Source organism: Callorhinus ursinus, unplaced genomic scaffold (assembly GCF_003265705.2).
Source record: "Callorhinus ursinus isolate GAN/ISIS: 27379988/994484 unplaced genomic scaffold, GSC_fseal_2.0 scaffold9, whole genome shotgun sequence".
Classification (NCBI taxonomy): domain Eukaryota; kingdom Metazoa; phylum Chordata; class Mammalia; order Carnivora; family Otariidae; genus Callorhinus; species Callorhinus ursinus.
Window position 1 is genome coordinate 53,520,635 of NW_027397071.1, and position 20,603 is coordinate 53,541,237.

At 46.7% G+C, this 20,603-nt stretch overlaps 1 protein-coding gene and 1 long non-coding RNA gene across 22 annotated transcripts in view; one reads left to right on the forward strand and one right to left on the reverse strand.

The window, feature by feature from the left end:
- FGGY (FGGY carbohydrate kinase domain containing) overlaps window positions 1–20,603 on the reverse strand; it is a 400,333-nt gene that overhangs the window by 23,217 nt on the left and 356,513 nt on the right. The window lies entirely within an intron of this gene.
- Window positions 2,755–19,190, forward strand: LOC112823911 (uncharacterized). 4 transcript variants are annotated; one of them, XR_012379455.1, is made up of 6 exons: window positions 2,755–3,057; window positions 4,828–4,953; window positions 10,780–10,906; window positions 13,898–13,987; window positions 14,360–14,522; window positions 19,059–19,188. It is a non-coding gene; the product is annotated as an uncharacterized lncRNA (long non-coding RNA). The 4 variants fall into 4 exon arrangements; XR_012379456.1 differs by lacking the exon at window positions 14,360–14,522 and having other exon boundaries at window positions 2,761–3,057; window positions 19,059–19,190; XR_012379457.1 differs by lacking the exons at window positions 14,360–14,522; window positions 19,059–19,188 and adding an exon at window positions 17,871–17,913 and having other exon boundaries at window positions 2,761–3,057.

Here is a 20,603-nt window from a genome sequence, read left to right on the forward strand (position 1 = left end):
TGTGTGTGTGTGTGTGTGTGTGTGTGTGTGTGTGTGTGTGTGTGTGTTTTGTTTTGGTCACCTTTGGGCCTCGGTGACCCCAGGTGACCATTTTGTGGAAACTGCGGCATTTTGGATTGTGGCTTTCTCCTCTCCTTTGAATAAACACTGAAAGCTTTCTTTCCCACTTATTCCAACTCTCGTTTGCCATCTGGTGCCTGGGTTGGCCGCATCTGTGTTTGCTTAATGACTTTAGGCGAAGGCCGAGTTTACATATGGGAAGAAGGAGAGGGCTTTGCTGATTTCTTCCATATGTTCATTTATTCATATATTATGATTTTTGTAATCTCACCAGCAAAGATCCCTTCAGACAACCCTTACACTGTTCCCTGGGACCCGCTCCTTTGTGTGTTCAGCTGGGAGTTGCCGTAAGAATATTTTTGCAGCGTCTGTTACCTTTAGCACAGCTCAGTGTGGCTTTTAGACAGGTACAAAATTAATGTTCGGGAGGTTCTTCTTCTTGAATGGAGGAGGAGGCTTTGAATGGAAGAGGAGGGTGATTCTGTGGAGTCAGGAGACCTGGGTTCTAGACCTTTCTCTCCATCTGTGAATGGTGTGAACTCAGACAAGCTCTGTGACTCTCTGGCCCTTGGTCTGCTCGTTGCCTATCAAAAGCCTTGGACTAGGTGTGCTCCCACACCTGCAGGTCCCACAGGCCGCAGCCTTCCCTCTCCTCTTCCCTCCTCTTCCTCTGGTCCTGGGTCCCCAGCTTTTCTAGATTTCTACCTCAAGTGCCAATGTGTGCTTTCCCTCTCCCCATCTTCCGAGCAGAGGTGTGCGTGGTGGAAAAAAGCCAGGAAAGACATCCTGTCTCCTGCCCAAGGCAGGAATGGAAGGCGATGAGCTCTATTCGTCGTTTTGCAAGAAGTCATCATGATTTCTTTTCCTATCATATACTTGGACCTTAGCTTAGTGTGACGGCTCACGAGCTCTGGAAAGACACAGACCTGGGTTGGAAACCCACCTCTTCTCTTCCCAGACTGTGGCCCTGAGTAGTTTTCTTCATTTTCCTAAGTGGGACCTTCCCTCTCTAAAACGGGACTGCTCCCTGCCTTGCAGCGGTGCCGAATGGGTAAGTGATCACTAATCCTAGCATGGTGTTTTGCATAAAGCAAGTGCTCACAAATGTTGGTTACCTCTGCGCACAATGGATTCAGTGGTGAAATGCCACGATGCTGACACTGCCTCAGAGGAAGAAATGGACAACACTCACGGAAGATCACAAAATCAGTGGATGCCAAACCTTGACCTAGAACCTGGGACTTCTGACTCCCAGGCTGCAGATCTTTCTCATGAGCTGAAGAAGGCTGGGGAAAAATAGGGGATTGGGTTGGATTCACTGCAGACCAGATGATGGCTAAGGAAGGAAGAAGGTGGCCTGAGCCTTGCTCAAGAAGCCTGGTCAGGGGAAGAGAGATTCTCGAAGGGACCAGGGATACGTATGGGGTGCTGGCGGGGGGCTGGGCCTGCCTTTGTGAATGTCCGCAGGCTGCTCTGAGGGGTTTTCTGTGTCTTCCTCTCCTTCTCTCACCCTCTGTCCCAGCCCCTCTCCTTCTGCCCTCAGTCCTTCGTGACTAGTCTCTGTGCCCAGGACAGTGAAACCCAAGAGAAAAAAAGTTATTTGAATGTATGTTTTTGGATGTGGCTGAACAGACAGGTGAGGCTGTGTTTGACAGTTTAGGCAGGAAAGCTTTGTGAGTTTATTTGAAAACGCCAAATTAATCTGAGGTAATTGAGAAATAATCTGCAGGTCAGAGGCAAGTAGAGAACAAGAAATTATCTTGCCCACAGCCTCCTCCTGTGGGCCTCTCTTCTCAGAAGCATGAGGAAGAGCAATGTGGGAAGGCTGAGCTGTCTCTAAATCCTTTTTCTGTCAGAGAGCAGTCAGAAGCTGAGAGATGAGGGTTCTCTCCTGCTCCAGGGACTGTTTCGGGGTATGGAGAGGCCAAGGGGAGGGAGTCTTGGCCTTCCTGGGCCTCCACCGCCTCATGTTACGTATATGTGCACGTATAACATGGTGGGATGTGTGTGCATGCATGTAGCCTGTATGTTCTGGCTTAGCTGACATTAAAAGGACGTACAGGCATTAGCATGCATCCAGCAGAGGACCGAACTACACACAAGGAAGGAAAACGACACCCGTGAGGAATGAGAATGGCTGGAGCAGAAAGAGCGAGCAGGGCAAGTGTGGCTGAGAGAGAACCCAGAGGCAGGCTGGGGCACACCAGGGGACCTTGCAGTCCCCTTTCCTACGGCACTGGGAGGCCGGAGGTGCCACCACCTGGCCGCCCTGCTGCATTCAGTCTGGCACGAGCCAGGTGCAGAGGTCCGGGGGGAATCAGGGTGGCGCTGGTAAGTGAGCGAGATGCACACAGATGAGGGGTGTTCTGGAGGCTTGGGTGATGGATCTGATGGGGTGTTAGGGAGAAAAAGTTGTCAGAAATACTCAGGAACTCTTAGGTTTCTGGGCTTAGGCATCTGCCACACACACGCCCCCACCCCTGCCCCCCGTAGGGTAGGTAACGGGTAGATCCCAAGAGGTGTTTGCTTAGAGTCTGCTTCTCTAGATCTGACAGGGCTCCTTCCGGGTCCCTGGGTAAAGGCGAAGCAGAGCCTCAGCCTGGCCTACTGTTCAGAGAACAACAGCTACAAGAAAAGAACATCAAGAGAAATGATGTTGCAAAATTCCTCCCAGACCTGGCCAAAGCTTACATCAGCCAGTCATGTGCATTTTAAGCTCTATTATTCAGTTAAGAAATGGATTTGTCCTTGTAAGTGCTGCAAGATCTGGCACTTAACACCTGAGATGGGAAGGCACTTTTTTTTTTTTTTTTTTAAAGTAGCAGAAGCTCTGGACAATCTGGGAGTTATAAATGTAACCTCTGGACAGCCAACACAGGGCCTGCGGCTCAGACCTTTCCACTGAGGCATCTCCCAATTTCCTTGGGGCGGTGAGGGGGAGATGGAAGGACAGGAAAAATGCCTGTCAAGACAGAAGACCTGAGACCATCGGCAAAGGTAAGGCCCTTACACATCTTGGAGTAAAACTACGGCTGCCTGGAATCCTGTAAGCCTCTATCTGGAGGAGGGGGGAGGACTCCAGCCAGGAGTGAACGTGTATAAGATTTGGGCAGGGAATTCACCGTTGAGGGAGGCAGTCAGCAGCTTTTTAAGGCTGGAATGCAAGGGGGGGGGTGGTCCTTTTAAATCAGAAACTGGAAGGAAACTTCCTCCACCTCCCCATATTCATCTCCGTCAGGTTCCTACTCAGGGACCAGGTTTTACCTCCACCTTTGTGGAAAAGGTAGAGACAGAAATAAGAAGCATCACCACACATGAATCACTCACTAGTAACTGGCTAACATTCTTGGGGACCCTAAGTGCTTGGCACCATGTCACAAGTGTATGTGCCTTACCTCATCAATATTTGCAGCAAGCCTGAGAGGTGAGTATTATTATGGACTCTAATTTACAGGAGAGGAAAAGAGAGGTGAACAGAGGATAAGTGACTTGCCCAAGATCACCCAGCTAATAAATGGGAGTAGGTTCAGGATTCAAACCCAGGCAGTAGATTCCATTTGCTTAAACTCAGTGGCTACCAGAGGGCAAGGTGGTGGGCATTGGGGAGGAGGGGGGGGCATGTGCATTGTCTCTAGAGAATTAAACTATAATAATAAAATTAGTTAAAAGATCCATCTTTTTTTATTATCACGTACCTTAACAATATATGAGTTGTAAAATCTCCCCTCTAGGGCAAACCTCTCCTACTCGATGTATCTTCCACCCCTCCTAAGCCACTGGTTTAACCATTCTAGAAGGCAGGAATTACAAGTCACGTTTTGCAGATTTCTAATCCCATCCGAACACTCACGTTGCACTTTGTGCTGCTCTTTTAAGTCCTAACAACAAGTACACTGGTTATATGCACCTGTGTTTCTCTCTTGTGTATCTCTGCCCTTGGACCATCAACTCCATGAGGGTAGGGGCTGTGTCTACAGTGCTGAAGTAGCTGACTTAACAAGCTGGTGGTGTTTACGCGAAAAGATATTCGCTGAATGAACATATGGGTGAAGGAATGGTCAATCTAAAATGCCACTTCCTCTATGAAGTCTTCCTTGAGGGAAGAAGAGCCTTGCTCTTCAGCGAGGAAGGTGGAACAGGTGTTATTTGCAGAAGCTGTCAAAATGAGCTGGCCTCTTCTGTCCAGAGTAGCCCTGGGAGTTCCCTGCCAGGTGTGAAGAGCATGGATCCTGGTGTAGCTTTGAGCTGCAGGGCACCCCAGCATTCCTTATGGACCCACCATTCCCAGGGAGAAAAGACTCCCCTCCTAGCACTGATATTTGTGAGCTGTTTCCAGACCTGTTTAGGGCCAAAAACTACTCATACTAAGGCACAGATTTAGGATTATCTTTAGGACTGCACAATCCTTAAGATCTAGATACCAAAGATCCTAGCGTGTTCCTTAGAGAATCTATTTTGGTTTTGGCCTGTTTCTAAGTTGCTAGATAAATGTAACTCTACAAACATCTCTGTGACTTGGGATGTTGTTTTTATTTTGAAATGGGAACATGTTCGTTTATAAGTTCATTGAAACTAAGTTATATTTTGCTAAAGCACTATGGAGTCAGCATCCCTTCAGCAGGCCTCGTCAAGCCCATTTGTTAAACAAGACTGTAATCCTGTGTAAAACATTCTAGATGTCATGCTGTACCGTGTCCTCTTTTTTTTTATCCTTTAAAATATATTTTTGTTATTTTGCCCCTAAAAATAAAATGATGTATGTTCCAGGCAACCTTTCTGGGTGGTCCACCGTGAGAGAGGAGTTCCCAGGTCTCCTCTGTGAGGTGGGTCACGGTGAGGTCAGTCCTCATGCTCAAGGCCAACGCCCAGAAGGGAGGCTGCGAGAATCGCTTGGTAAGGTGGCACGGGGGGGCGGGGGGTGGTGCTCAGGCGCTCTAGCATCATGGAATGCTTTAGAGTTTAACATGGAGTCTGGCAGAGAACCGGCAAAAACGAGGTCACATGGAAAGTTTCCTGAGCTCCCAAGTCTGCCATGATATATTTGAAAAGTTCCCTGCGGTTGAGGGAAGGGTCCCAAAGAGGAAAGTCCCCAGTGAACGGTGCCACCAGAAAGCTTGCCTATTTCTCTGACTCACTACTTGGAGTTTTCAACCTACAAGACAGTTTAACGAAGGCAGTAACTCGAGAAGATGAATGCTTACACAGTCGTTAAGTCTGGCAAGAAGGGATCAGTGGAATAGCCCGTATCCTACGAGGCATGTTTATTATATCAACTACCGCTAAGATGGGGAGGCCGAGAGCAGGGTCCCCAGGGAATGGGACAAGGCGGGGGTGAGGGGGAGGAAGAGAAGTGTGGACAGAGAGGGAGCTGGAGGCCAGAGAGCTCTCTACAGCCGTTCGGATCTTAAGGAGTGGGAGACAACTGGATCCCAGGTGGAGTGGGCTTTGGAAGTATTTCTTCCTTTTGCCCAGTGATCATCCTACCCTTGCCCCCGTCCCGCTTCCACCCTCCCTCTCTCCTTTCCATCTTCCCTCCCCTCCCTTCACATGTGTTTATTGAACATCTACCATGTGCCAATTACTATTTTAGGCTCTGGCAGTCACTAGTGAACAAAGTCAGCATGGTCCCCACCCTTGGGAAGCTTAGAGCCTTGTAAGGGAGAGGGACATAAACAAATATTCCGCCAAATATCTGTAATCACACATTACACTAAGTGCTGTGAGGCGGGAGGACAAGGGCTATACCACGTTGTGTGAGGAACAGTAGCTTAGACGGCGGGGCAGGGGGCGGGGGTCAGGGCACCCTTCTCTCTGGAAGTGGCATTTAAGCTCAGAGCTGAAGGAAGAGGAAGACCTAGGTCACGAGAAATGTGTGTGGGGGGAGGGGCAGCATTACAGCCAAGGGAATAAAAGAAATAATAACAACGATGATAAAAGCAATAGGTAAGACTTACTGAATGGTTACTATGTGCCAGTCACTACTCTAAACATCTAATAACTGTTCATCTAACCCTCACAACAACGCTGTGAGGCAATTTACCACTATTGTCCCCATTTTCCAGATAAGGAATATAACGGCCAGAGAAGTGAAGGAGCCTGCCCATCACAGAGCGAGAGGGTAGAGAAACCTAGATAAAACTCAGGTAATCTGGCTCCAGGAAAGGAACTGGGGAACGAAGGGAGTGAAGGGAAAGACAGTGAGGCTGAGCTGTAGCAACTGCAGGGGTGGAGGGAGAGGGTGCAGCCAGCCACTCAGAGGCCATCTGTTCTAGAACTTTTCCTAAATTTGATGGTGGAAACCCACTGCAGGGGCCTTAGGGGGGGTGAGACTGACCTTTTCCCCCGGGCCCTCTCCGGTTGCAGTGGGGACGCAGCCTGGAGGTGCCCAGCTGGGGGAGCAGGGCGGGAGTCCAGGTGGGAGTAATGGGTTTGCGTCAAGTCCCCGGTTACGTAACTAACCAACCAGCTGAGCTTCTCAGTGCTTTCCTGCCCTGCCCTCTCTTAGCCCTGTCCCCACCGCTCTCTCTGTCCCTGCCCCTCTCGGCAGCAGGGGGAGGACTGCCTGGTAAGACCCCGCTCCGGCTCCGTCTGCCAGGCTGCAGACTCTGGCATTCGGTCACCTTCTCCTCGGCACCCGTCCCGCCTCCCCGACTCAGGAGCCTTCTCTCCCTCGCCTGTGTGCCCGCCGGGAGGGAGCAGCTGCCGGTATCTAGAACCCAGCTGTTCTCCCAACTTCTCGCAAGTGTTTTTTAGCGTCAATGCTTCTAATTAGTTAAAATAGGAAGGGGGGGCTGGTAAACAGAGGAGCAAAAGAGAGACCTAATTTTAGCTGTAGCCAAAAGGACTTTCCCTCAAATACACTGTGATCTCAAAATACTTCGCTAAGCACATATGGACATGGTGGGGAGAGGATTTGAAGAGCTACAGAAGGAACACTCAAAGCCAAATGGGACAGCCCCTGCCTTCCCGGAACGCAGGACTGGATCAGAGAGGAAGGCGATGCAAACAGACTGAATCCTTACCCTGTGCCAGGCACTGTGCGAGCGCTTCGTGTGCGTCAACTCAGCAGTGTGTTTCCTCTCGCCAGCCAGAAGATGCTGCGGGGGCTAGGATCACCCTCATCTTACAGAGGCGGGAACTGAGGCGCTGTGGGGCTGAAGGTGTTGTGTCCAAGATGACACAGCTAACCAGAGAGCCAGGATTTAAACCTGGGTTTCCCTGACTTCAAAGTGCCTAATGAGAGGAAGATGGGGTCTCCAACTGAGCACACACTGACGGACCTGGGTGGACAGCTTTAACAGAGATGCAGGGCAAAGCATCAGGACAAAAATCCAGAGGATGCCGGCTCTCAGGACACTTAGTGGCATTACTGTAGAAACTGGCACGGATCACTCAGGGCCTCGACGTTCCTGAACCCCCTTCCAGCCCTCAGAAGATGTCAGGAACATTTTACAGGTAGATAAATCATTGGTGAATGCCCCCCACCTTTCACTAGGGCCAAAAAAAAAAAAAAAAACCCACAAAAAAGAAACAAAAAACCCCACTGCTTTCTGCAATTAAAGAAGATGCCATTTGACAAAGGAATCTGAACTGGTTAATCCCTCCCCGCCCCCCCGCCCCCAGCCCGCCTTCCTAAGGTTGTGGTGGAATCTGGGCTCCTTCAGAAAACGGGCCACCTGGTAGGACTCATCACGTCAACTTCCTTCATCTCAGTTCAAGCTTAAAAGGCCTCTTCACTGGGAAGCTCCCCAGTGAGGTTTTCCACGCACATCTGGAGACTTTCCACAATAGGCCTTTGAAGCGGCCTGAAGTATTCCGGGAAGCCAGGCTCACTGGACTGAGGTTTAAAGAGCAGAAGCCCACATTTATTTTTCTTTCCCGCCTTCTTTGACAAAACTCCCCCAGCAGTTTGTGGGCCCTCTCAGAGCGGCCCTGATTTTCAGCTTACTACTTTTAGGGCCGAAGTCTTAAAAAAAACAAGAAAGCACATTCTGAGGAAGCAAGCACTGATACCATAAAGATCTGTTTCTGTGTTTGGCTCCTCAGTCAGACTCTGAGTCGTGCCTTAGTCATTGTTGTCGCAGAAAGAAAATGAACTCTGGACCGAGACAGACTTGCTCCATCACTCAGCATGGGTGACATTTTGTCAAGTCACTCAGACTTTCGGATGGGTGAAGGGAGTTAATAGTCCCTGCCTTGTGTGGAGTGCTAATGGTCATGTGAGGTGGGGTGAGAAAATCACTTCACCCATTGTCTGCCCTGGACTTGATCAGGCCTGTGCTGTTCCCCCAGCCAGGATGGCCCTCACTCACATCGGCTGCCCCTACTCATTCTCTACAACTCAACTCAGGTGATACTTTCCTCTTCTGGAAATGTTTTACCTTCCTCTTACCCAGGCCAGTTCTGGCACATGGCTTCTTATTTTTTTAATTTAAATTCAATTAGCCAAGGTATCACCAGTTTTTGGTGTAGTGTTCAATGATTCATTAGTTCAGTATAACACTTAGTGCTCATCACATCACGTGCCCTCCTTAATACCCATCACCCAGTTACCCCATCCCCCCACGGTACGGTACGTGGCTTCTATGCCTCAGCACCTCCCTATCCTCTAATCCACAGTCTGTGGTTTTTTCCATTTTCATTGTCTGCCCATCATGCCCCCTACCACCACTGGAACAACTGTAGACACATGGTGTCTTCTTGTTCATTGTTCTATCTCCTTACTGAGCACAGTGCTTGGTACATTGATGTGGCTCAGTGAATATTAACTGATTAATTAATTTACTTAACATATTTATTAAGCACCTACTCTGAGCAGGGTACTTACTCTAGCTACTGAAGATACAGCAGTGCGTAAAAGAGACACAGCCTCTGCCTTTCCATAACTTTACATCCCGGTATGGGAAGTCAGGAAATATGTTAAGGAGGGCGCCTGGGTGGCTCAGTTGGTTAAGTGTCTGCCTTCAGCTCAGGTCATGATCCTGGAATCCTGGCATCGAGCCCCACATTGGGCTCCTGGCTCAGTGGGGAGCCTGATTCTCCCTCTGACTGTCCCCCCTCTCATGCTCTCTCTCTCTCTCAAATATATAAATAAAAAAATCTTAAAAAAAAAAAAAGGAAATACATTGAGGAGATAGATAGTTGGCCCTTGAACACTGCAGGGGTTAGAGGTGCCAACCCCCTACACAGTTGAAAATCTGCATATAACCTTTGACTCCCCCAAAACTTAACTACTAATAGCCTACGGTTGACTGAAAGCCTTACTGTTAACATACACAGTCATTTTATACATATTTTGTATATGCATTATATGCTGTTCTTACAATAACAGAAGAAAATCTTAAGAAAATCATAACGAGAAAATACATTTACATTACTATACTGTATTCATTCAAAAAAATCCACACAGAAGTGGACCTGCTGCCCAGTTAAAAACCTATGTTGTTCAAGGGTCGACTGTACAGAAAGATTTCTGGTGATAGAGCTATCACCATGTAAAAACGTTAGAAGTCCTTACTCCCTTCCTTCCAACAAGAAAAAAGCTAAAAAACTGAAAATCACTGATCTTTCTTGGATCAACTGGAGAACTGAGGTTGCAGGACAAGCCACCACCCTGAACTCTGGAGAGACAAGAGAATCCAGACAGTCACAGTTGAGATCATCTTATCTAGAGCAGAAGCCACTGGAACAACAAACTGGTAGGGGCAATTCAGTGATAATTTTGAAGTGCTAGGGATGAGCATGAGACTAAGAAACTTAAGGGCTGCAGTCTTAGTGGGAGGCCCACAATGGCATGGGTTTTACTGCCAAGAACCCACCGGTTCTCACTGTGAAGAGGCAAGAATGTTCCCCTCTTGACTCCAGCAGGGGGAGAAAAAGACTAAACACTGTGAAGTATGCCAGAGTCTAGTATACTCTAGCTTTCCTGTCTCACCCAGGAGGGAGGAGAAAAGGCAAGAAACATTAGTGAAGGTCACAGTCCAGGGACAAAGGCTCACTAAAAGCTAAGATTTAATCAAAAGATCATAGAGTGCTTTCCCTTCCCCACACCTTAAAACTACACCAACAGGGCTCCAGTATAATACATTATAGCAAAAAGAACTACAAGACACAGCCTCTATCTTAGGAGAAGCTCCTCGGGAAGCTCAAAGACTGAGGGGCAGTTTAAGACTAAAGCAGGAAGCAGCCAAGAAAAAGAAGCAAGAGGAAAAGAAATAATAAAGAGATAAAAAAATATAAAAAGCAGAAATCAATCAAATTGAATACTGGAAAATAATAGAGAAAATGAATGAAACCAAAAGCTGGTTCTTTAAAAAGACCAGTAAAACTGAAACTTTTAGCCTGGCTAACCAAGATAAAAAGAGAGAAGGCACAAATTACTAGTATCAGAAATTAAAGAGAGGTCATCATTACTGATCTTATAGACATTAATCAGATAATATAAGAATCTGTAAAAGTCATCAACAGCAAATCAAATCCAGCTACAAACAGAAAGAACAACATATCACAGCTAAGTGGGATTTATTCTAGGTATGCAAGGATGGTTTGACATTCAAAAATCAATAATGTAATTCACCACATCCACAAATTAAAGAATACAAATCATATAATCATATTAACAGATGCAGAAAAAGCATTTGATAAAATGCACCTTAATGTTCATTCTTTGCACTACAATGTTCAACGGGTTTTTTTTAAGAGATTTTCTTTATTTGCCAGAGAGAGAGAGCAAGAGCAGGGGGAGCGGCAGGCAGAGGGAGAAGCAGGCCGACACGGGACTTGATTCCAGGACCCCGGGATCGTGACCTGAGCCAAAGGCAGATGTTTAACCAACTGAGCCACCCAGGTATTCCCAACGGTTTTAACAAATGTACAAGGTCACATATTTACAATGACAGTATCATGATAGTTTCACACCCCTCCCCCCAAAAAAATCCCTGTGCCTCGCCTATTAAATCCTCCCCCCACTCTCCCCAAGCCTTTGGCAATCTCTGATCTTTTTGCTGCCCCAATGATTTTGCCTTTTCCAGAATGCCACATAAGTGGGATCATGCAATATGTAACCTATAATGGAATGTGCTGTATATGTGACAAGTAATCCCACTGTATTATGAATGTATGAAATAATCTCACTGAAGGTTGTGGGGGATAAAGGTGTTGACCTAAGGAACTTTGGAAATGAGAAGAATTTGTAAAACTGAGGGCAAAAGAGACTGTACATCAGCACTGTACTCCAGGTGATAAAGCTGTAGCGCACAGGGGTATGGGTTAACAACTCTGGTATTTCTACAGTTGTATCCCAGAACTGCACAATTACAATTAAGGAAATGTAGGCTTGATGGTAGGAGCCAGGTCTCTCACTATTTGAGTGGGAACTTATAGATAAGCAAGAGAGGGAGGCTAGGATGATCCATGTGGCAAGAGATTATAGTTGGAGATAAAGTAAACTAATGGTTAGCTTCATGTAGACAGAGATAATTGCATATATACATATTTATAGATATGGGTATACACACAGATTAGTACACACACAGGTATTGGCAAGGAGGGTCTAGAAGCAACAACGGCTCGGTAGCAATGAGCACACTTAGTGCCCAGATCTTGGCTTCTTCGATGATTCTCCAATAAAAAGAATCAGGGCTCCTTAGAGTAGTGGCTGATTCTAGTACTGGGGCAGGAAATAGACAAAATGAGCTTGGAGGATCTTGTAGTGTCAGAAAGGAAGGAATTAATAAAAAAGAACATGCACAGGGCCCCTGGGTGGCTCAGTTGCTAAGTGTCTGGGATCAAGCCCCGCATCAGGCTCCCTGCTCTGTGGGAAGCCTGCTTCTCCGTCTCCTACTCCCCCTGCCTGTGTCCCCTCTCTTCAAATAAATAAAATCGTAAAAAAAAAAGAACACACACAGTTAGTGGTCATTTGAGAGAGATAAAGGATCCAACTGAGGAGTTCCAATGGCCAAAACCAAAAAAACTGAAGAATAGAATAAAGTAGTACTGGATTATAACCCCAAATATCACATAAATATCTATGAGTTCACACTGTTCTAAAGAACTTGAATGAACAAATGAATGAATGAGAGAGAAATGTCCCATGCAGGAGAATCCCAAATTTATGTAGATATTCCACCCTTGAGGAGGTGCAACATGACTTCCTTATGTGTGGGCTGCACATAGTGACTTCTTCCAAAGAGTATAGGGAAAGAAGAAAAACAAAGTAATTCTACAGTGGAAAAAGTTGGCAAACACTATCTCAGCTAGATGATCAAAGTTAATACTAACAGTGATAAGTCATGTTGATAGTATGTATCTTGATATAATGTGATGAGAATGGCACTTTGTCTCTGTGGTCTTCTTCCCCAAAAACCTTAACTCTGGTCGAATCACAAGAGAAATATCAGACAAATTCCAACTGAGGAGTATGCTACATAATATCTGACCAGTACTCCTCAAAACAGTCAAGGTCATCAAAAACCAGAGAAGCCTAAGGAGACATGATGACTGAATGTAATGTGATATTCTGGATGAGATTCTGGAAAAGAAAAAGGCCATTAGGTAAAAACTTAGAAAACGCTGAATAAAGTAGGAACATTAACTAATAATATACCGCTACTCGCTTACTCATCAAAACATACCTAAGATGGTAACAATAAGGGAAAGATGTCAATGTTAGGGGAAACTGGGATGGGGCTTATAAAAACTAGAGTTCCACAATTTTTCAGTAAATAAAAAAACTGTTCTAAAAAATAAAGCTTGTTAAAATAACATATATGCATGTACATATATACACGTACATTTATTATGTCAGGTGGTTCTGTGTCCTAGAAGAAGACAGGTTGCGCGAGGACGATGGAGGATGAGTGGCACAGGCAGTCTCTCTGATAAAATGGTATCTGCTAAAGCGATATCAGAGCAGAGATGGGAAGGGAATGAGGTTGGGAACCATGTAAATATCTAGGGAAAGAGAACTGCATGCAGAGGGAACTGAAAGTGCGAAAGCCCTGAGGTTGGGGATGTGTTCAGTTTGCACAAAGAAAAGAAAGAAGCCCCAGAGTAGGTGGAGTGGCCTGGGCCAGGAACAGAAGAGCAGGTGATGGAAGTCAGAAAGGGGGTGGGTGCTGGACCAGGCGGGCCTTATAGGCCAGAGGAAGCAGGAAGCAAGTGAATCAGTAAATGAGATGAATGAAAACTCTTCATCTTGAAATTTATTCTAGGTACTCCAGCCTTTTTTTTTTTTTTAATTTAAGTGGTCATCATAATACACCTCCCCGCGCTCCCCTCCCCCACCGAGAGCACACACAAATATTCTACCATAACAATGCCAAAATTTCTTAGCCTGCATTTATTCTGACAAAGCCCTCTAGTCCTGTAGAAGCTGTCTAAGGCAGGCCATCTCCTCTCTGAAACAAAATCTCAGATGGTTTCTAGGCAGGCAAAGTGAACTGAAGGCTTGAGGCCAACTTTTCACATAATTCAATTTAAAAGAAACTTCCATATGCCTGAAATCTTTAGATAATGGAAAGAAAAGTGGATTTTCATCTCTTCGTTATTAAAGTAATTGGCTCAAACTCTCATTTCATTTTGTACTTGTAGGCACAACCCAGAGTCTGTAATTAGTTTCAAACCACCAAAGTAGAAACAGAATAAAACCTCAACTAACTGAAGGACCTTTTTTTCCTTGACATACTTGGCTTTCAATGGCTACAGGCAAAAGGCACAAATCCAAAAGAGTAAGCTTATGACTGGGACTTGTTTAAAAAACAAAATAACTTGCGAAGTATGTCTTGGGTGAGTCCAATATGAGATCCTTACCAGCCACCTTCTCTATCTCTACTCCTAGTCCCGTGTTATGAGAGACAGTATCCTGGATGAGGGCAAAAACCCCACTGGTCAGAGGACAGCCCACCAGGCTCATCACTTGTGTGCCAAGGTAGGCACCAGAACTCTCACCAATAAAGATGAAATAAAAAACACCTTTCTGTGAACTTTCCTTTAACCAGAAATGTACATAAAGTCATTCTACCATATGAGCATGGGAGTAAAACATGGCTCTCTCCGGAGTGGGGACTCCATCTCGGAATATCTTGATCTATATATGGGTAATTGGTGCCACACTCAATCACTGGACACGTCTTTGGGGAGTTAACCCCTCTGAACCTCAAATTTTCCACCTGTAGAATGATAATAATGGTGTCTGCCTGTGAAGCCCTTATCAAGGTGAAGTGAAATAATGTCCCTAAACCCCTAGAACAATGAGTGTCTAGTTTGTTTTTTTAAAAGATTTTATTTATTTCTTTGACAGAGAGAGACAGAGGCGGGGAGAGGGAGAAGCAGACTCCCCACTGAGCAGGGAGCCCGATGCGGGGCTCGATCCCAGGACCCTGGGATCACGACAAGAGCTGAAGGCGGACGCTTAACTGACTGAGCCACCCAGGAGCCCCAGTGTCTAGCTTATAAGTGATGATGTGTGTTGCTTTCTTTCTTTCTTTCTTTCTTTCTTTTTTTAAAGATTTATTTATTTGAGAGAAAGAGACAGGGCGGGAGGATGAGAGAGAGGGAGAGAGAACCTTAAGCAGGCTCCCTGCTGAGCATGGAGCCCACATGGCTTCGATCTCATGACCCTGAGATCACGCCCTGAGCCAAAAACACGAGGTCAGACACTTAACTGACTGCGCCACCCAGGTGTCCTTGTGTGTTGCTTTCTTTTATAAACATACTTCTGTAGCCTGTATTTGTACCTGACATGGATCTGGCAAATAGCTGTCTTCCTGATAAATGGTGAATACTTCACTGTGTGAATGAACTGTCTCACCAGCGATTCTTTCTGTAACGTCAACGTCATAAAGTCAGGAATGATACTTTCTGTAGTGATACTTACTATGGAGCCAATAATCAGTCATTTATTGAGCACTTCCTGCTGGTCAGAGGCTGTGATCCACACTCACACACATCACTTCACTGACTCCTCGCAATCGCCTAAGGTAGGTCTTCTCTCAGCTCCACTTCACACACAGAGAGCTGAAATGAGCAATCTTCTAGGATGGCCCAGCTAGCAAGTAGCAGAACTGGATTGTGAGCCCACATCCTTCTGATTGCAGAGGCCATGCTCTTAACTGCTAGGGCACCCTGTGCAGTTATTTTACAGCGTATTTAAAATACAAAAGGCACTTTTGGCTTCTTTTGTTAAGAAAGACTCAACTAGGGTAAATGAGGCTTCCTGTTGCTCCCCAGAACAGCCTCATCCAGTTGGGCTGATGGCTACCAGGAACAAGGGGGACTGGTTGAACTACCAGGCACTGGCCTTGAGAAGGTGGCTGAACAAGTCATCGAGTCCTGTTCTGAGGAGCCAGCAACATCAAGCTGGTGCGGATGCCAGGCATGCACGGGAGGAAGATCCTGGCTGCTGGGCTGCAGGCTCATCTTGAGTAAAAGAAGTAAAAATGCCCCAAGGGCAAAGGAAATTATTCCAAGAAAGGGAGCTGGAGGAGTGGTCCTGGGTGCCAGTCCTACAGTGGCAGGAAGCTAAAACCGAGGGCATGGGGAGTGGCCAGGAGCCCGGAGGCCAGGGGTGAGGGTCTGGGATCGGGATGCAGTGAAAGGTTCTAGACAGGCTGTGGGAGATACCAGGCTGTGGCAAGCCTTCTGACTTCCAACAATTCCCAGGGATTTGCTGGGCTTGTTCCTCTAGGATGTTTCCAGTTCCGTCTCTTCTCTCTGGTTCTTTCCCATGATGCCCCAACAGGAGCTTCTCCTTTCTAATTCTGCCCCATGTTCAAGGCCCCCTCGCACTGGACCATCTCCAGGAAACTGTCCACGCACCCCATGCCCCTGGTCCATTCTCCTGTCCCACCTCTTCAGATTCACAGGCACCTACAATCTGGACTAAAGAACTTTCGAATGCTTGCCATTGTTCCAATATTTTGATTTTTTTCACCCCACTTAGACTGTAATCCTTTCTCGAGTAACAGCTAAGATTGTTTTCTTTAATGTCCGTTTCAGCATAAAAAAATGTTCTAAAAGCTCCAAGCAACTTTTACTCTGAGGGTTCCCAAATGGAGTGTAAAAATTCCTGGGAGCTCAGGGGTGCCTGGCTGGCTCTGTCAGTTAAGTATCCAACTCTTGATATCGGCTCAGGTCTTGATCCCACAGTCGTGAGTTCGAGTCCCACATTGGGCTCCACCCTGGGCATGGAGCCTACTTAAAAATAACAATAATAATAATAAAAAATTCCTGGGAGCTCAGAGGTCGGGAGTGGTTTCTTCTTTTAAATGAAGACAATAATACCAACCTCAAAGAGTTGTTTGATGGATTGAGATAACGGGTATAAGTCTGCTGAGTTGAAAAGACAATCTGGCAGAAGAGAAGGAAAAGGCATTTGGAACTGATAGGGGCCTAAGGCAGAAGGAAAAGGAATTCTATGGGGGAATGTGAAGAATTGTTAGTGAAACTGATGAAGTCAGTGTCTCCTGTGTGTCAGGCACAGTGCTAGGCGCTTCATCTATATGATGTACAGGACGCTGGTGAAGAGCACCCGTCCTGGACCCAGGCTACTGGGTTCCAATCCCAGTTCCATCTGGTACCAGCTGTGTGAGCTGTTAAGTTATTTAAAATGTCTACGGTGTATTTTCTTCAACTTTAAACTGGGATAATTTAAAGCAGGAGTTGGCAAATTTTTTTTTTTCTGCAAAGGGCCAGATAGTAAATATTTCAGGGTTTCTGGGACACAGCTTCTGTTACAACGACTCAACCCCGCAGTTGTAGCGTGAAAGCAGCCACAGACTCTATGTGAGCAAACGGGCATGACGGTCTTCCAATAAAACATTATTTGCAAAAACGGGCAGTGGGCAAGAATCGGCCCACAGGGAGTGGTTTGCCAACCTCTAATACAGAATCTCCCTCATGAGGTCCAGAGGACTGAAGAGCTAATAAAGCTTATGCTGTTAGAACAGCACCCTGTACACAGTAACCACTCCACAAAGGTTAGCTGTTATTATTATAATGAATCCGTGCAATAGGTGTTGGAATGCCCTCTTCCAGGGAAGAAAACCAAAGTTCAGAAATGACTGAATAACTTCTCCAAGACCCGGTGTCTTCTACGAGTGGCAGGGTCAGACTCGGAGCACAGACTTGTGGGACTCTAAAGTCTATAGCTGTGCACTGTGCCTTTTGTCAACTTCAAGGATCTTATAAGAACCGAGACCTTATTTCATAGACCCAAAGGGAAACTTGCTCTAGGCCTGTATGTGCAAGTGTTTTGGGACTTGACTCAAACACAGGACACACACTGAAATCAGGCCTGAGATCCAGATGGGTATTGTCGGAAAAGTCCCCAATTTACTTCCTTTCAATCCTGATTCCAGTCCGTGGAGAACAGGTGTGGAATCCGTGTTCACTACCCTCTTGGGCGGTTACACCGTCTCAGCCCTCCCTGGCCTGGGCGTCGGTTTCCTATGGCACCGGTGGATCAGCTGCCTTTGGGGAGCCCTAATTAAGTGCACAAATAGGGCAGCCTTCCCAAATCCCAAATTAGTTCTGCTTTGGAATGCCAGAACTTTTTGACCATGGAAAAAGGCTTCATGCCCTGACTCTTAACAAACCCAGCAAGTTCAAATGCATTTCTGAGGTGGGGGGTTGGGGGTCAAGAATCCCAAGCTGTTATGTGAGAAGGCAAGGAAAGAAAGGGCTTTTCTTGAAAGGGGGAAACAAAGGGCATGCAGAAATGTCACCAAAATACCCTGCAAACTCTCTAGCTTGCCCCAAGTTGTTCTTTTGTCTGAAATCCTTGAAACTGATTTATGTAACTGTTTCCTCAGGTCAAAGATTGGCTTCTTAAGCCTGAGACTATGAAGCCAGTGACAGCAAAGATTTCTTTCCATATATCAAATATGTGGAATAAAAAGAAAAAAAAAGAATCCTTGTTAAATGGTACAGACTTGGTGCATTTCAAAACTAGCCACCTTTCGGTTTTATCACTATTTTTCTCTCCTCCTCTTCTCCTTCCTCCTCCTTTCCTCCTTCCACCCTAAAGCCAAGGCTACCACTCAGTCTATTCTAGGGAAAGCCTCGCTGGTTCTGTAGCTGAGAAGACACTGTAATGATGGGTTTTGGGCATGTGGATTTAACGGCAATCAGCCGTCTCCTTTATGTTTAATTCCACATCTTCTGGAGTAAAAACCAGTTAGGCTGCAATACCCCAAAGGCACTGTATGCTGTCTACTTCCAGAGTTCAGTGGACCACTGTGTTGATATATTTTCCCTCATCAAAGGATGGAAAGTGGCTTGGCCTTCAACTTGATGTTCCTCCAAGACAATGCAATGGTAGAAGCCACTGGGCTGGGAGTCACACAGATCCATCCGCCACTGTCTTTGAAGCCTAGAATCTAAGTGGATCTTCTGGGCTCCAGACTGACACATGCAGCCCTTCCACTGGCCGCCATAGGCTTTTCTGCCCAGGGGAATGACAGCCTCTATGGGGCTTGCTGTCTCAGGAGAGATGAATGGACCTTTAATTAGGGTGGCCATAGTTTTATTATTATCCCAATAAAATTCACCTTTGAGTCCTAACACTTTTTAAAAAAAGATTTTATTTATTTATTAGAGAGAGAGAGAGAGAGGATGAGAGAGAGAGCACGAGAGGGGGCAGGGTCAGAGAGAGAAGCAGACTCCCCGCTAAGCGGGGAGCCCGATGGGGACTCAATCCTGGGACTCCAGGATCATGACCTGAGCCGAAGGCAGACACTTAACCAACTGAGCCACCCATGCGCCCCTGAGTCCTAACACTTTTAATGATAGATTATTAATAATTATACCAGGACATAAGACATAGGCTGGGTCTGTATGGGATGTATTAGCGCCCTTCCTCGGGGGCTGTCAATGGTTGGGCGGTTTGGGGAAGTAATTGTCACCAGACCCCGTTCTCTCTAGAGTCACAGGAAACGGGGAGGTTTCAAACTTTTAATTTTGATTTCCATGCCCTTATTTTGTGTTGCCTCTTCTGACAGACTCCACCAGAATTCAGACTTCACAAAAGTGACGATGAACCTAGAAAATACTGAAGCATACAACAATACCCACTGTATGGAACCTTTCTGATGCTGGGGACTGGGGAAAAGGCTCCTTCCCACAAGCAGGAAGGGCTGTCTTCCTGTAAGGCCGAGCTTGGGAGCTCCCAAATTTTGGGCCAGGAAGATAACCAAACTTTCTGGAAACCAGCTTTTTATTTTGCCACATAAGGACTTTAAAAATAAAACGTATAAAAAAAACCCCACCCCTCAACATTTACTTGGACATTCATTATGCCATAATGAATAGGACATCTGATAAAAAAAAAAAAAGTTACTGTGACCTCAGAATAGATCGATTTACATTTAGCTTTGTTAGAAACTCAATACACTCCTCTTATTCTCTCTATTCTCATTGGCTAGTGAAACTTTGTTGAGGGCCTGCAGTGAGGGCCTGCTTCATGGGTGTGTCCTCTGTGGTGTCGCCCAGGGCCCCATGTCAGGAAGAGCCCAAGTGTGGGGCTTAGTGATCCGTGGTCACTGTCTTGAAATTCTTAATAATTTTATTTTTGAATCTGTGCTTTGCAAGTGAAGGCTGATGGGACAATGGAGTGTGGGCTGGGGGGTCTGCTGCCGCCTTTCCTTTCCTGGAGCTGATTCTTGACTGTCTGCTCCCTGCCTTCTGCCCTAATCCACACCCCACTGCTGACCCTGCACCTCGGGGGTGGTGACAGGGCTACATGAGGTGGGGGGCATGCAGGGGCAAGCACAGGTGTGGGGAGAGCCAGGCCAGGTGACGAGCCTGGGGCGTCTCAGGGTGGGGCAAGTCAATGGCTCTCCCTGCCACCTCCACTGCCACGGGGTGTGGGGGGAATCACTGGGAAACTGGAACCCCTGGGGGTCACCTGTCAGCCAGGAGCCAAGGCAGCAGGCCTGTGGGAAGGGGAGACTTCCCTGTCCCTGGCCAGGGCCTCCCATTCTCATTTGGCACTGGATCCCACAAGTTATGCAGTGGGTTCTGCCTGCAGTAGCCCTCAGTGACATCTGAGAACTACTGGACTACTCACAGACCCTGGTCCCTAAATAGCTCCCCCTTCCTCTCACCTGTGAGTAGACTCTGTGATTCCCAGACTTTCTTGGGGAGGGCCAGTTTCCCCCGGCGCTCGGCACTGGCTTGTTGGGAGCCATTTTATACTTGGCCTGGCCTGGGCGGCAAACTGTCATTTTTACCATCCTTCCCCGGCGGGCGGCACTTCACGGTTTAGAAAGCACTCTTCTCGTGTGTGTGTGTGTGTGTGTGTGTGTGTGTGCGCGTGTGTGTGTGTGCGCGCGTGTGTGTGTGTGCGCGTGTGTGTGTGTGTGCGCGCGCGCGCACAGGCTCATTAATCTCACTTCCTCCAGCTGGGGGAACCTGAAAGAGTTTATACTTCAGATATTCAGACAAATCTAGGTTCAGGTCCAGGTCTCTCACCTTCCAGCTCTGTAGCATGGAGCAAGTGATTTGCCTTTTTCTCAACTTCGAATTCCTCAATTTGTAAAAGGAAA